The following is a 14542-nucleotide window of genomic DNA, read 5'->3' as shown; positions in this document are numbered from 1 at the left end:
CAACACCATCAATGAAAGTCACTATTTAGCCTCTGGCACATATTAATTAATGAATAAATCTGATTCTTTGAGTTAAATCTTTAACTCAAGGCTTCTTAGGTGCAATGAATACTATTTCACATTTTTTGAATCTTTAGCTTTTTAAAAGTACATACCAAGCTAAAAGGGGATGTGTTTTCACATTGAATTGTTGAGAAGGAAGGCATCGCTGTTTAGGAATTAACGTTGTGGAATGATATGTATTAGAACCACATATCTTGCCGTGCAAGGAAACTATGTAAACCAATTGAATTTTACAAGTTCAAGGCACATTAATAGCGTAAGGAAAGGAGTACTTTCCAAGAGGTCAAAAGAAAGAAAAAATAGTTTAATGTGATATTCCTTTATAATATTATATGGAATCTAAAAATATTTAATGTTCTTAATAATGACTATATTAACTTTACTTTGGTAAAAGTGAGTAAACTACACAGATCAAAAATATATGAGAATTAAATATAGAGAGAGATATATGTATTCAGAATGCAAGTAAGATTTTGAAGATCTCTTTTTCCACATTATACTGCAAATTTCCCGCTTGCTCTGAAAGGGAGAAGACACCATTGCTCTTTTAATTTGCAGTCATACATTGCTGTTGACTTGCATGCTGTTATTGTCCTGCAGACTCAGCAAGCACTGGGAATCAGAAATTTAGACACTGTGTATTGTGAAACAGTTTTATTGTCTTTGCACCTTCCTCAGGAGCAACATTCATGACTAAGACATACTCTTTTAGTAGCTAGATTTACTAGTAGATTAATGTGTTTAGCAGAGACTAATTCAAAAAAATAGCTTCTGTATATGTGTTTATTCTTCTAAAACAACAGAAAACTCTATTCAATGGCAGTGTATTTTCATCCAATGAAGAACCAGGGTTGTACTCTAAATACACCTTTAATTCTTGAGAAATAAGAAGAATAATTCCTCTCCAGTTAAGTCTCTCCTTGAAAACTGAGTGTAAACAATGCCATTCTCTTCACTGGGTGCTGTGGGTGGACCTTGACAATCCACAGTTAAAGAAAGTAAATGGGAAATGATTGTTATTTGAAGGACTGTTCTTATCTCTGTAACTGGGTATAATGTAGTCATCCTCACTCCAGGTACTCCAGGTATCAGCAGTTCTTTAACCTACACCTGTTTGAAAGGTAAACAGTGAAGTTTTCTTCCTGACAACTAATCCTTTTTGATGAGGCAATCTCACGAAGGCTCTGAAAAGTTTACTTAAGTAAACAATGAATGGGGATTTGCTCCCTGATTGCTCATAGCTCAAGTGAAGCGACTCCATCAGGTTTAATGACACTGCTTTGGATGAATATTGGTGAAAAAGAGAGAAGGAACAAAACCAAGAGGGTCAAACTATTTGGGAAATAAACTTGAGAAGCAATAAAATTGCTTTTTTTCCTAAATGATCTGCAAGATACACTGAGTTGAACTGGGAGGTGACTGAAAACAAAACAAGGAGTAATCTGCTAAACAAACATATTTTTTTATTTTTTTTTCCTTAACACTTGAAACAGTGCCTGCCATAGGAGTCCCTATCAGAAAAAGAAAAAAGAGGGGTAGAGGTAGAGTAAACCTGAATACAGTCGATGAAACTGTACCTCCTTTAACAACAGTCTTCCTGCAGTCAAAACCATGCTAGCATGTGGCCTGTTCAAATAAAAATTACTGGACCGGAACCAAACAAGAAATAGTAACTGATAATGTGTTTTTTCAGAACCTACCCATCCATCAAATGTGTCACTCCTCCATAATACTTTATTGCCCCTTCTGAGGAAACATCTTTAAAATTCATCGTGTGCACTTAAAAACAAAGTGTCGTTGTCCTAGTTTATAATGATTCTCTTTTAGTTTGGGTTTGTTTTGTTATTTAATTACATTCTCTTCTATCTTGCATTTTTGTACAGACAGTTGCTGGAAATTTCTGCTGCTCTTAAACAAAGAATCTTTTGTGCTGTATCAGCTTGCATTTTCCCTGGATTGTGTTGTGCGGGTGTCTTTTCACTGACTTCAGCATTGGAGTATTGTAGTCATAGCTTCACTAAGTAGACTGTAACAAACAGATTCATTGGTCCTTTCTCTGTGCTGCATCTTATTAACTGATCTGTGGGAAATGCTCTTTACATTGTTAAGGCATATGCACTATTACAAACAATAAATTGACCTTAACTGGAGGAAGCTTTGAGACTCCGAAGATGGTAACCCAGCAGAAAACAGTTTATAAAAGCTTTCTACCTACCAAATATCAGAGATATTTTAGTTAAAAGACACTATACCTATTTCCTACACCAACCTATTACTACTACGTTTACCAAACATATTATGAATAAAGCTTGTATTTTTTTAACACAAGAAAGCAAGATAAATACTAGTTTCCTTTAACTGAATTCAGATATTTCTCCCCCCCTCCTCTCCCTCATTTTCCCTCCCTCCTTATCCTCCCTCCCCCTCAAATAAAGAACACCAATGAGCCCAATTTTAAGAGTAATATTTTTGTGAATTAGAAGGCAATTTTCACAGATCCATTGTAGCCGTTTTATAGGGGCTGCTAGTGATAACCCTCAAATTACAGACCGCAGTCGTAGGAGGTCAAATGCCACGTTGCTAATTAATTCATAAAGGAGTACTTTGGATTCTAATGTTTAGACTGCTTTTTTAACGTTATAAAATCTTAAGGCTTGCAACTTGTGTACCGAGAAAAATGTCAGTACTCATGATGACACAGGACTAGCAGCGCCTTGAGCAGGCAGAGATCAGGAAGGGCATGCAGTTCTGGTAATGGAGAAAAAAATAAGGGCATACTTGAAACAAGAGATATCCTCCCCACCCTCCTCAAACAAGATGTTCTTGTTCTCTGGATCCAGGAGGGAGGAGTTTGTGCTCACACACTGTCTCTAACCCGTTCTTTCACCTTTATGGGATTCTCTAGCTGTAAATTTGCACCAAGTATGTTTTTAAATGAATCAGAAGTACATCACCTACTTCTCTCCCTTGAAAGCAAAGACCCAGAAAGAATAGAAATGAATTTTACATCTGTTCCACCTAGAACTGATTAGCTAAAATGCAATAACACCAGCCCAACGTCTGATTTGTCGAACAGTGTCTAGATCTTTGAGTCAGATATCAAATCAAAGTAGGGAGCAAATAAATGCATGCTAGAAGTGTGTTATCCACTCCACCACTCACTGCTTGGCTTTAGACAATTTAGTTTCAGTTTTGCTATAAGGAAGAGTGATAAGACTTGCTGTAATTAATATTTGTACAGGGCTGTGGAATCTGTAAATTATTTATTATATTTCAGTAAGAAGCTCCAAGGTTAGTACATGTAAATCCAGGAACCCCTGCAAAGACATATAATTCATGTGCCCCTTGGCTTTTACAGAATTGCTGAGGTTTTCTCCACATCAACACCAGTTCTAGTTTCAAACTAACTACAGATTTGGCAGTGTCTGAGAAGCAGGCTCACAAAGCCCTGGTCTAATAGTTGTAACCGAGTCAGTAAAATACTTTAAGCATTTGCTTAACTTCAAGCTCATGAGTTGTGCTATCAACTCAGTGGAGCTAGTCACTAGGTTAAAATTAAGCTTATACCTAAATGATTTGCTGGACTTATACCAGACTGTTAGGCTTATGATTTAGGTATCTTAAACTTTCTGAGATTGTCTCCGGATCTAAGAATTTATGGTGAAGCTGAAAGTGGTGGTAGACTTAGATTTCAATTTGGGGCAAAAGATCTAACAATATTCGCATGTACTTTACTTATCTAAACACTGACTAATTTTTGTTTAGTTATCTAGGCATTCCAAATGCTAGCATGTGTGACTCATACTCTTGTAGTTCATATTTATATCTCCCAGTAATGCCAGGCTAAATCCTATAGAGCTATAAACCATTGTGCCTCAGTCAACTGCAATAAGGCTACTGTGATTTACATGTCTGAAGATCTGGCTCCTGCTCTACACTACTTTGTAATGCCAGTGTTAGCATTTGTAGTCCAGTACATAAGTGGTGGCTGTAGAAACATACATTGCATCTTCCACTTAAAGAGTTGTCTTGACTAATTGTAAAGAGCTTATTGCAGACAGTAGGCACTACTGAACAGTGCACATTGCCTAGCAATATCATTCTTGTAATCTGTACTTTAAAGCTGAAAAATAAGGCTTTTACTTTAAAGTAGGTGTTTGGGGCCTTATCTTCATAAAAACAAATCTCTGCACAGCTGTAAGATTCAAAGGTGTAATTTAAAAAAATATAAAGTAATATGTAGCAAGAAGTGTTGTTTGTTTGTTTAAACATAAAAACAATCCTCTGGTGTTTTATCCAGCCACCATTCTAAGCAGTGCTCTGAAATTTATTGTCTTAGGTCAGTATTCTAAAGATGTGTGATTCATTTGCACTGTGGGTTGCTTTGTTTTTTGTTTAGTAGGTAAAGGTGTAGAACAGTGAACATCTATGATATAGGAATATTTGTACTTAAAAGGTGCTGTTCCTTTTAATTACCATATTAAAATATCTATCACTCAGTATGCTGTAGGCAATTTCTACTTCTTTCTGATTAGCTTATGGGAATACATTATTTACATTTCATATGACAATTTTGTTTTTAAGAAATGTGCAATATTGCAACAATGAATAAAAATTTGTTTCAGTCTTCTGGGATGACAGGTTTTATTATTATCCTAAACATAGAACTTCAGTTAAAAACAGAATATATTTTTTTTTCCAATAGTAATCTCATTTGAATGTTTTGATTTATCAAGGCATTTCATGTTTACTTAAAAAACACATTTTCTGCTCCCTAGAGAAGTCCATAATGCACTCAGTAAAAACTAAGCATCAGGAAAAATGTACTCAAATGACAGAGTAAAATTCAGGGAAAACTGTTCAGACTTGCTTTGGTACATATGCTTGTTGTTGAACATTAATGATATATGTTTTATGTGTATGTTCCATAAACATTTATATGTTATCCTTCTGTGGGGATCAGAATATTGTGAATTATTTTATTCAAAATACAGCATGTATACCCTTTCATTCGGTGAAAATACTGCTGTGTATTAAAATATTAATACCTTACAGATTTCAACTGAAGAGTAGAAGTAGAGCTTTGGAGAACTACAATTCTTTTTACTAGTGAAACTACCTGACAAGTTACATGTGACTAAATTGAAATTAGGGAATTTTCTTAATAGTTAATTTGGTAAAATCCAGACAGTTCATGTATGACTTAAGCTTCACCTGACTAGAAAATGGCATTGTTCATTAATGAATAGCAAGCTACACAACAGTTTAGGACAGGAAGTTAAGAAATCCCTACCTATATGAAATTATAGAGGGAATTTAGAGACCAAAAATGCAATTATTAGAACTGAAACATAGCCAAGATCCTTAGGTTAACTTCTGTGTTCTTATTGGAAGCTATATATTAGACCCCATTTCTTGTCCCTCTCCGCTGTGCTTTTTATTTTTTTTTAATAGAAAATTCTGAAACAGTTTATTTCTGTTTCAGTTTAAACAAGGCTGGTCTCAGTGACCAGACATAAATGTTTTAAAATACTTAAGTATCATTACTCTTAACAGATAAGCAACCTTAGCTTAACTGCTTAACTGTTAACAATTTAAAAATTAGTGCCCGGTTGAAAACAGCACTGAAGAGAAATTTCTAGGGCTCCGGTATATATTTGGATATGGTCATGCTTTATGTAGTTCTATATTCTATCTAAAAAAAAAAAAAAAAAAGTGTGAAGTCATAGAATCATAGAATGATTTAGGTTGGAAGGGACCTTAAAGATCACCCAGTTCCAACCCCCCTGCCATGGGCAGGTACATCTCCCACTAGATCACGTTGCTCAAAGCCCCATCCAGCCTGGCACTTCCAGGGATGGGGCATCCATGGCTTCTCTGGGCAACCTGTTCCAGTGCCTTACCAGCCACTGAGTGAAGGACTTCTTCCTTACATCTAATCTAAATCTACCCTCTTAAAATTTTAAAATTGTGTCCCCTTGTCCTATCTGTATCTGCCTATGTAAAAAGTCGCTCTCCAGTCCTTAGCCCATCTGGGCCTCACTGACCATACTTACTATCATGAACATCATCATGGCTGAAACAAATCTGTATTATAGGGACAGAAACAGTCACCTTGCTAAGCAAGAACTGGAAATATAAGGAAACGTTATGTAAATGTTATGTAAATGACATGACTCTGGGAATAATTTTCAAAAGTGCTGAACTGTGCTGAATATACTTAAAAGTGGGGGTTAATAGGAACTCAGGATCTGGGTCTCATGCTCCATTCCTGTAAGGTTCTCCACATCCTGTAGAGTAAGGAATGGATCCCAGAGCTGTGGATCAGCTAGTGTGCCTTCGTGTTTTTAGTGGAGTAACACTTGATTCTCTAGCTGAGGGGAAAAACTTAAAATTTGCATGCCATCTCTTAAGGAAGAAGCTCACTGGACACATGAAAAAAAACAAACTTAAATTTTACATTTAAGAAAAGACTAAAAACAAACAAACAAACAAACAAACAAAAAACTCATTATTTTAAACATGAATAGATAATTTTTTGGCCAGGTCACAATTTTTCAGTGCTTAGCACCCTAAATATGTAAGATAGATGGTCAGCTTCATGACGCTGTTCCTTCCCCCTAAGTAGGAGACAGATGTGTTTTTGTGTTCACTGGCTGTAATGAATATCACTGGCAGTAAGAAGCCCTAAAACATTTTCTGTGTTAGTACAAACTGTTTTAGGATATTTAACAGGATCAGGAAATGTTTGTACAATGTAAGTGGTTGTGCTATGTTACTACTTCAAAATCTACTTTTAGCACTTGTAGACACTAGGAGATTTTACATCATTACAATAAATGGAAGTTCCTTTCATCTTGATGCACTATCATGTAGTCCAGCCATACAGCAGAAGAGCCCAAGCCTATCTACGTATCTAGCCATTAATGAAATCTCAGAATGTGTGTATGAATTATATTGTAGGCATTGTTCACTTGGCCAGAATTAGTTCCTTCCATTTAATCCAGTTTTCTTTATAAGTATTTTTCCTGCACATATCACTAGAGTGCTAAGCACTTCTGTGATAACTGAGAGCATTTCCCCTGAGTGCAATCAGGTTCCTACCATTGATATGCATATCCAAAAGGTCCTAAAGTTTTTAGCTTTTCTGTAGTAAACAGTTCATTTTTAATTGATACACATCCTTGCCATGAGAACACTCAAATTTTCTGATTTAGTGAACAGACAAAAATGAAGGACTGAAAACTAAAGAAAAACAGAAGCACAGATTTCTTTATACCTTATTTGAGTGAATGTGTGTGGTTCTTTGATCATATCAAAAGAAAACTGTTGATGACATGCTGAAAAAATAAAACAACATAACATATGGCTGCAATCATATCAGCATAGTACTTCTGTTTTTACACCACTTTCTGTTGAATTTTCCTGAACTACATTTGCTAATATTTTACAAAATATATTAAACTGTTCTGATTTTTCCTATTTGCTATTATGACAGCTTTGGAAAGAACTAAGTCATTAAAGTAGTGTATTGTTGTCTTATAATTTTTTAAACTTTAACACTGAACTGCTTGCTTGGGTAATTGAGGAAAGCACTAATTACAAACCGACATTTGTAAAATAGAGCATATGAGTTTTTAATGAGGTATGTGTCCTATACCATATTTCTACAAGTGTCTGACTACAAAAGCACAAGATAAATGCAGACACAGTGATACTCCTTTTCGTACAATCTTTAGAAAACTTTGTGTGATAAACCTCATATGAGTTTATGACTACTTCACTCTCTGACGCTGGAGGTACTAATGCCTATGGAAGCAGGTAAAAGTTGACTGCACTCAGTTGCTATGATTAAGCACATCTTTACCTGTTCCAGTTGAAAGTCATAGCAGGAACCTCTAAACTGCGTGTATAGAAGTCTGACTGGTGACTCTTTTCAAGGCCATATTTTTTTCATTTTCAGATTGTTTTCCCTAGTCCACAGACTTTATTAAATAATTATGTGCAAGGTGAAGATCACAAATGTATTATATTAAAAGGTACTTTTTAACATTTGTCATCACACTAGCAGAATTTCAAAGATGTAGCTTTCAGTAACAGGAATAAGTTCATTTGATCAGTTCATTTGGATTTACTGTTATTTTTAAATAAATTTTCTATAGTATAAAGTTTTTATATACTTAACATGAAGAGGTGATCTGAATAACTTGATTATCTGTACTTAAATTATTGCTAGCAGTAATATTAATTGTCATGAATTAACTTCCAACAAAAGTAGTCTTACGGATTTCAGTCTTGAGCTTCAGAATCAGTTTGTTTGTAACAAGTAAATCTGAGTTTATTTCCTCAGAAGACTTTATGACATGGACAAGTGGTCTTGTTACTATTTGCATAGCAGGGAACTTGCAGTAGCCAAATGGAATGACCTGCTTGTGGCAACACAGGGAGCTAATGGTATAGCCTGGAAAAGAAATAGAGCATCCCAAAGATCCATATCCTGCCTTGTGTACTCTGCCATTGCCTTTCAATGTTACAGTTTTACAGTTTCCATCCTTTTTTTTTTTTTCTTCCCCTGGGTTAAGTAGGAGTTGGGAGTTCATGAAGAAACTGGGAGATTAAAAAAAAAAAAAAAAAAAAAAAAAAAAAAAAAAAAAAAAAAAGGAGAGTTAAATATTTTGCAACGCTTATGTTTAAGGCTGTATATGGAGGAAACACATCTATTTCTCTGCATTTTAAAAAGCCACTGTACAATGACAGCTTGTACCTTTGTGCAATGCAAGAAAACTAATAATTGAAAACCTCTGAAGGGCTCATGTCATGTTTTTAATGTATTCCTGTTCAGTGTTCTGAGTAGAAGTTTTGTTGTTGCTATGGGTAGGGGATAGATTGAACTGATTACATACTGTGTTATAAATAAGTGTATTTTGTTCCCTGAGAAATGATTCTTCCTTCAGTAATAGGAAAAATAAACAAGGGAAAAAAGGTACATTTAAGGTTGTTGTCAAGTCTTAGCTATGCCTAGACTTTCAGATTTCTGTTCTCAGCTACAATGTTCTAACTAAAATATATTTTCCTCTTAGATTAAATTCCAATTTCTGCATGGTTTAAGAAGTGACTTCTCCTAGTTAACAATTACCTACAGCTATACAATTACTGCATAAACCCTTTGTCTGCTTGAAATGCAATGAAGTGTGGGAAAAATGTGCCTTTAATCTATGTTTGCACTCCTGTGATTTTGGGACTGGCAGAAGCCAGATTGGTTTGGGCATAAATTAGAGCCATCTAATGCTCTGTCATTGCTGACTACCTGAGATTCTGTGGAATCACTCATCACTGAAGATTGGTTATAGTGGGCCATGCTCTGTAATGATGCTCTAACAAATGGAGAATTCTCCACAAACCAGCGAGATTAGTTTTCCAGATGCTTTGTACTGCTTGGAAAGACAAAAACTGTCACACTCCAGGTGTGACAACAGCTTTTGCAGCAATGCATGGTTCTTCTTTGAATGAGTTTGCTTGGGCACAAATACTACTGCAGTGGCCCTCTGCATTTCAAAGTAAGGTGCAAACCAGAGGCAAATGGGTCTGGTTAATGGCTTTAACTTGTTGAAATTCACATTGCTGCACCTACACTGATGTCAAGATCAAGAGTTAATTTAAATCTAGCTTAACCACATTGACACGAATTTCAGTGGCATCTTATACTGTGATGCAGGGTCAGCAATAATTATGCAATATTCACTGTCTCTGTTTTTCTTTTCCTTCCTTCCTTCCTTCCTTCCTTCCTTCCTTCCTTCCTTGCTTCCCTCCTTCCCTCCTTCCCTCCTTCCCTCCTTCCTTCCCCTTCTTCTGTCTCCCTCTCCCACTCCCTCTCCCTCTCCCTCTCCCTCTCCCTCTCCCTCTCCCTCTTCCTCTTCCTTTTCCTCTTCCTCTTCCTCTCCTTCTCCTTCACCCTCTCCTTCTCCTCCTCCTTCTCCTCCTCCTTCTCCTTTTCTTCTTCTCTTCTTTTCCTCTTTCATTCTCTCTTTCTCTCTTTTTTTTTTCTTTTTCTCTCTTTCTCTCTTTCTACCCCCTTTCTTAGTTCTTTCTTATCACTAGACCACTCCTGTCTCTTGAGTTAAAATGGGCAACTGATCTTGTCTATTCTGCCAGTAAGAGACGCATCACTACTTGCACAGTAGCTGGTAATGTCCATATCGATTCATGTGACAAACTTACAGTCAAATCTTAGCCATAGTCATCACTGATTAGCTTGGTATTTTCTTGGTTTCTTTTTTCTTATTCAGAGTTTTTAGCCTTGCTTTCTGTGTAAACAGCATCTCCATGTTGCCAGTAGTGATAATGAGTAAGAGAAACTCGAATTTTTACAGCCCCATTCACTCAGAAATCTCAATGGGCTTTTAAAAGTGCACAGTGCTACAGGGAAAAAAAAATAATAATAAAAAAATGATGGAGGGATATTATTAATCTTTAATTTCTTCACTGAAAAGTCACAATATAATAATTATTAAGCTATACAGAGCTGCACTAGACAGCTGTCCAGGAGAGAAAAGGAAGCAGAGAACAGCATCAGGCAAACCACATGAGGAAGTTTAGGTAGACATCGATACCCAAACTGCAATTTAGCTGTAATGCTGACTTTCACAAACATCTCCTTGGAAAGTACCATATTGTCATTGATGACCACAAATATATACACAAATACATTTTCTCTCAACTAAAAGGGAGTGCACCGAAAACAGCTGTAAGAAATTGAACAAAAGAACTGTTTACATGACCATTGGTAGCATTTCCTGCAGCATTTCCATTTCTAGTGATATCTCCTTAAATGATTAAACTTAAAAGGATTAAAAAAAAAAAAAAAAAAAAAAAAAAAAAAAGTAGTTACATTATTTCATTATAATTAGGTAAGCTTCTCTACCTGAGCTCATATGAACCTGTTACTGAAAGAACAGGAAGACATACCATTTATTCTGTGATGTGTGTTTGTTACATATGCTATCATATATACAATGGAGATGTACAACACATCCAGTCTGGGCATAAGGAAAGATTGTTCAATATTTACAGGCATCTTGAAAATAAATGTCATTTTTCAGTCAATTAGGTATTTCCTTAACTGTATTTTTCTCAGTGAATCTTATGTGGCATTAACACACTGTGTTCTCTGCCCATGTCTTTGTCCCTCTTTTGAATGCTGTGATTTTTTTATGTGCACTGCCAAAATTGCCTAGTTCTAATGCAGAATCATACTTTGCTTCCTCACTTGCCCATTTGCCCACTTTGGGCTAATGTTAGCAAAAATCCCTTAAAGACAATTGCTTTTAATCTTGTCAGAGATGCCTGTGTTGTGAGGGTGGAAATTAGTTATTAGTTTAGCTTTTCATCCATGCATAATAAGATGTTAAAATCAGAGATGTTTGCCTGGGGCCATGAGAAGCGTCCCACTCTGAGCTTGCAAGTTCTGAATTTATAAAATGCAACATATTTAAAATAAACAAGCAGAAGGCAAATGACAGTTTAAAATGACAAAAAGTCTGTTTTGTGTATATTAGTCTTTGTGTAAGGAGTATAAGGCATCTTCTTGACTGTGATAAAAAAAAAAAAAAAAGAAAACTATGCTAAATTTTTGCTGATTCTCCCATACCTTTCTCACCCTCTTTTTATAACAGCTGATGAAAACAAAACAAAACAAAACAAAACAAAACAAAACAAAACAAAACAAACAAAACAAACAAACAAACAAACAACAAAAAAGACTATGCCATGTTATTCTTATAGTGGTGACTTTTTCCTGATTGAGATTGCCATCAGCTTGGTCCCTGCAACATCAAACAATCAAACATCAGGCCCCATGCAGTACCTAAAGTTCCAGAAACAAACAAAAACAATACAATGTCAGTATGGAATAAAAATAACAGAATCTCTTTCTTACAAAATAGTGGGAAATCCTCTCTTCACACCTGTATTACACAGTACAGTTGATGTCATTTAGAGAGCTTATAATGCAAAAGGTCATCCCTTCTTTCTGCTCATGCACATCTGTAGTAGGATGCCAGGATCTCTGTCTACAAAGCAGTGACAACTTTCAATTTTCCTCCACTCTTTTTCCACTTTAGTTAAATCAGCTACAGCAAAGGATACACAGTAGGTTATAATTCCCTCGGAATTATCTATTTTAGAATAGTGGTAATTGGCAATGAAAGCACTCAGAGAGTTCAGACACACTTTCAGAGAGACCACTGAATGTTTCAGTGCTCTCCTTTGTCCTCCTCAGTACATGCATACTTAAAATGGCTCCCGAAGAAACACAGGTAGGCATCCTGGCTTTAAATGTGTATGTAATATAAAATGCAGAGTTGTACACCAGTCTGCTGGATGACAGCCTTGAATATTTGGATTGCCTACCAAGTGTTGATGAAAAGCCACACAGATTCTTAATTCAGAAACTCCAATTTTTCCTCTGTTCCTGTGTTCATTTTCTTTATCAGCAGGGGATGACTTACACTTTCAAAACTGATTAACATTTTAAAACTGTGGGAGCACTTTGTGTGGCATTTCAAATAATTTTAACCCTTTAGCTCTATGCTAGAGCGCCTTTCTCCCCCACACCTCTCTTTGGAATACAGGTTCTAGCATGTCAGCACTTCCAGAAAGGAAACATTTTGCACTACACAGAAGACACTGGAGATATCAAATATGTTAACTAAATTTTGACAGTAGAAACAAGTGAGGATTTACCAGCTCTCACCTTGTTTTCTTACCTACATACATCAGTGAAGGAGACAGCCTTTCCTTACAACTGTGAGAAACCCAACAGTTTTCTTAATCCTTTCTCTTGTCAAATTTGTCCTCAAAATTATATCTTTGATATGTCTCTGTTTAAAGTCAGCAGGACTTATCCTTCTCTGTACATTTGCTGCTCAATCTCCCTCTCTCTCTCTCTCTTTTTTTTTTTTTTTTTTTTTTTTTTTAATCTGTTAGACCCTCTCAATGCATGAGCACACTGATGTATGGGCAGAGCAGTGACTCTCCAGTTCCCCAAATCCATTTTCTAACTGTGCTCAGCTTTGCTCTCAGACAGTCAAAGCTTACTCTAAAGAACAGCTCAGGAATACTGTTCATTTAAAAATAAATACAGTAACTGAAGGAGGCATTTTTCCATATCCATAGTCAAGCATGCAGGTGCAGTGCATATACGATCATTTCCAGCAGAGGAAAACTATTAAGCAATGTCTGCAGACAAGTCTTCAGTCCACTTAGAAGTGCTTCCACCTGTGAATTAAAAAGATCAGCATTTGTTAAAGTCCACTAATGGGCCTGATAACACAGCTAAAGTTGCATAGAAAGGATCCAGTTACCACATGGTGTTAGTGATCCCCACTGACCTTTTTGGGACTCACATTTGAGGGCACACTTTGTCCCATGCTACCAAACTTGAATAAGGATCCTACTCACTGGCTACTGTTCTGCAGTTCTTGGTATTAACACTTAACACTCTTAATATTAGTTTCTTTAGGTTCTTACTGTTTTTCAGCAAGCTGAGTCCAGCAACAGGGGAGTTTTTTACTCTTATAGCTAAGAATACAAGCATGAAACTACATTTCTGCTTTTCTACAAAATACTGTGATAAGATTCTGAAAGCAGGGCATTGGTCACCTCTCTTCTAGCTTATCGATTTCAGAAAGTCAGAAAAGTGGTCCAGTAGTCAAGGACAGGGAAGGAGAAAAGACTAAGGCACATTTTACCTGCATCTGAAAGCAAAATGTCCTTTTCTCTACTTAAATGTCTTTCAACCTTTGTCTAAATATTTTTCCCTCTTTCACTTTCCAACACTGCTTTACCTGAACTTCACTTTCCAGTGCTATGATTCTCCCTCAGGATTTCTTCCTTTGCAGATCACTTTTAGCCCCTGCATTCTCTGATGGGGATGTTGGTTTTCATATGCATTTTAATAACTCATTTTGTAATGACCTGCTACCATTCTACTGTGCTACTACTGTGCTACATGTGCTACTGCACGTTAATTCCTAGATATGGTAAAACTGAAATTCTTTGCAATCATAGCAACTGAACTAAGAAAAGTGGAAAATGCAAAACACTGAACAGAACCAAACAAAAATGTGCTTAGTATTTTCAAAATTCGCATTTAATTTCTGAAAACACAACTATTTTAACTATTTAATTTAATTTTTTTTTTATTTTTTTTATTTTTTTATTTTTTTTTTTAACTTGGAGGAATATACAGCATGTGATATTTAAATCAGTTTTAAAAAAATAAAATCAGTTTATTTCTGTTTCATTAAATAGGGCCAGGTATGATGAATGAGAGGAAGTCAAAAATCTTGATAGTAAGATAGTAAGAATAACTCAGGGCCTTAAAAATATTACAAAATATGAAATATCAAAAGGCTATGTATTATTTTATCACGTAACTAGCTTTATGAAATATCAGTAACTTTGCATTAATTGTTTGTTT

Source organism: Aythya ferina (genome assembly GCF_964211825.1).
Source record: "Aythya ferina genome assembly, chromosome: Z".
Lineage (NCBI taxonomy): Eukaryota > Metazoa > Chordata > Aves > Anseriformes > Anatidae > Aythya > Aythya ferina.
The sequence above is the reverse complement of the archived record's forward strand: the minus strand, read 5'-3'. Positions refer to the sequence as shown.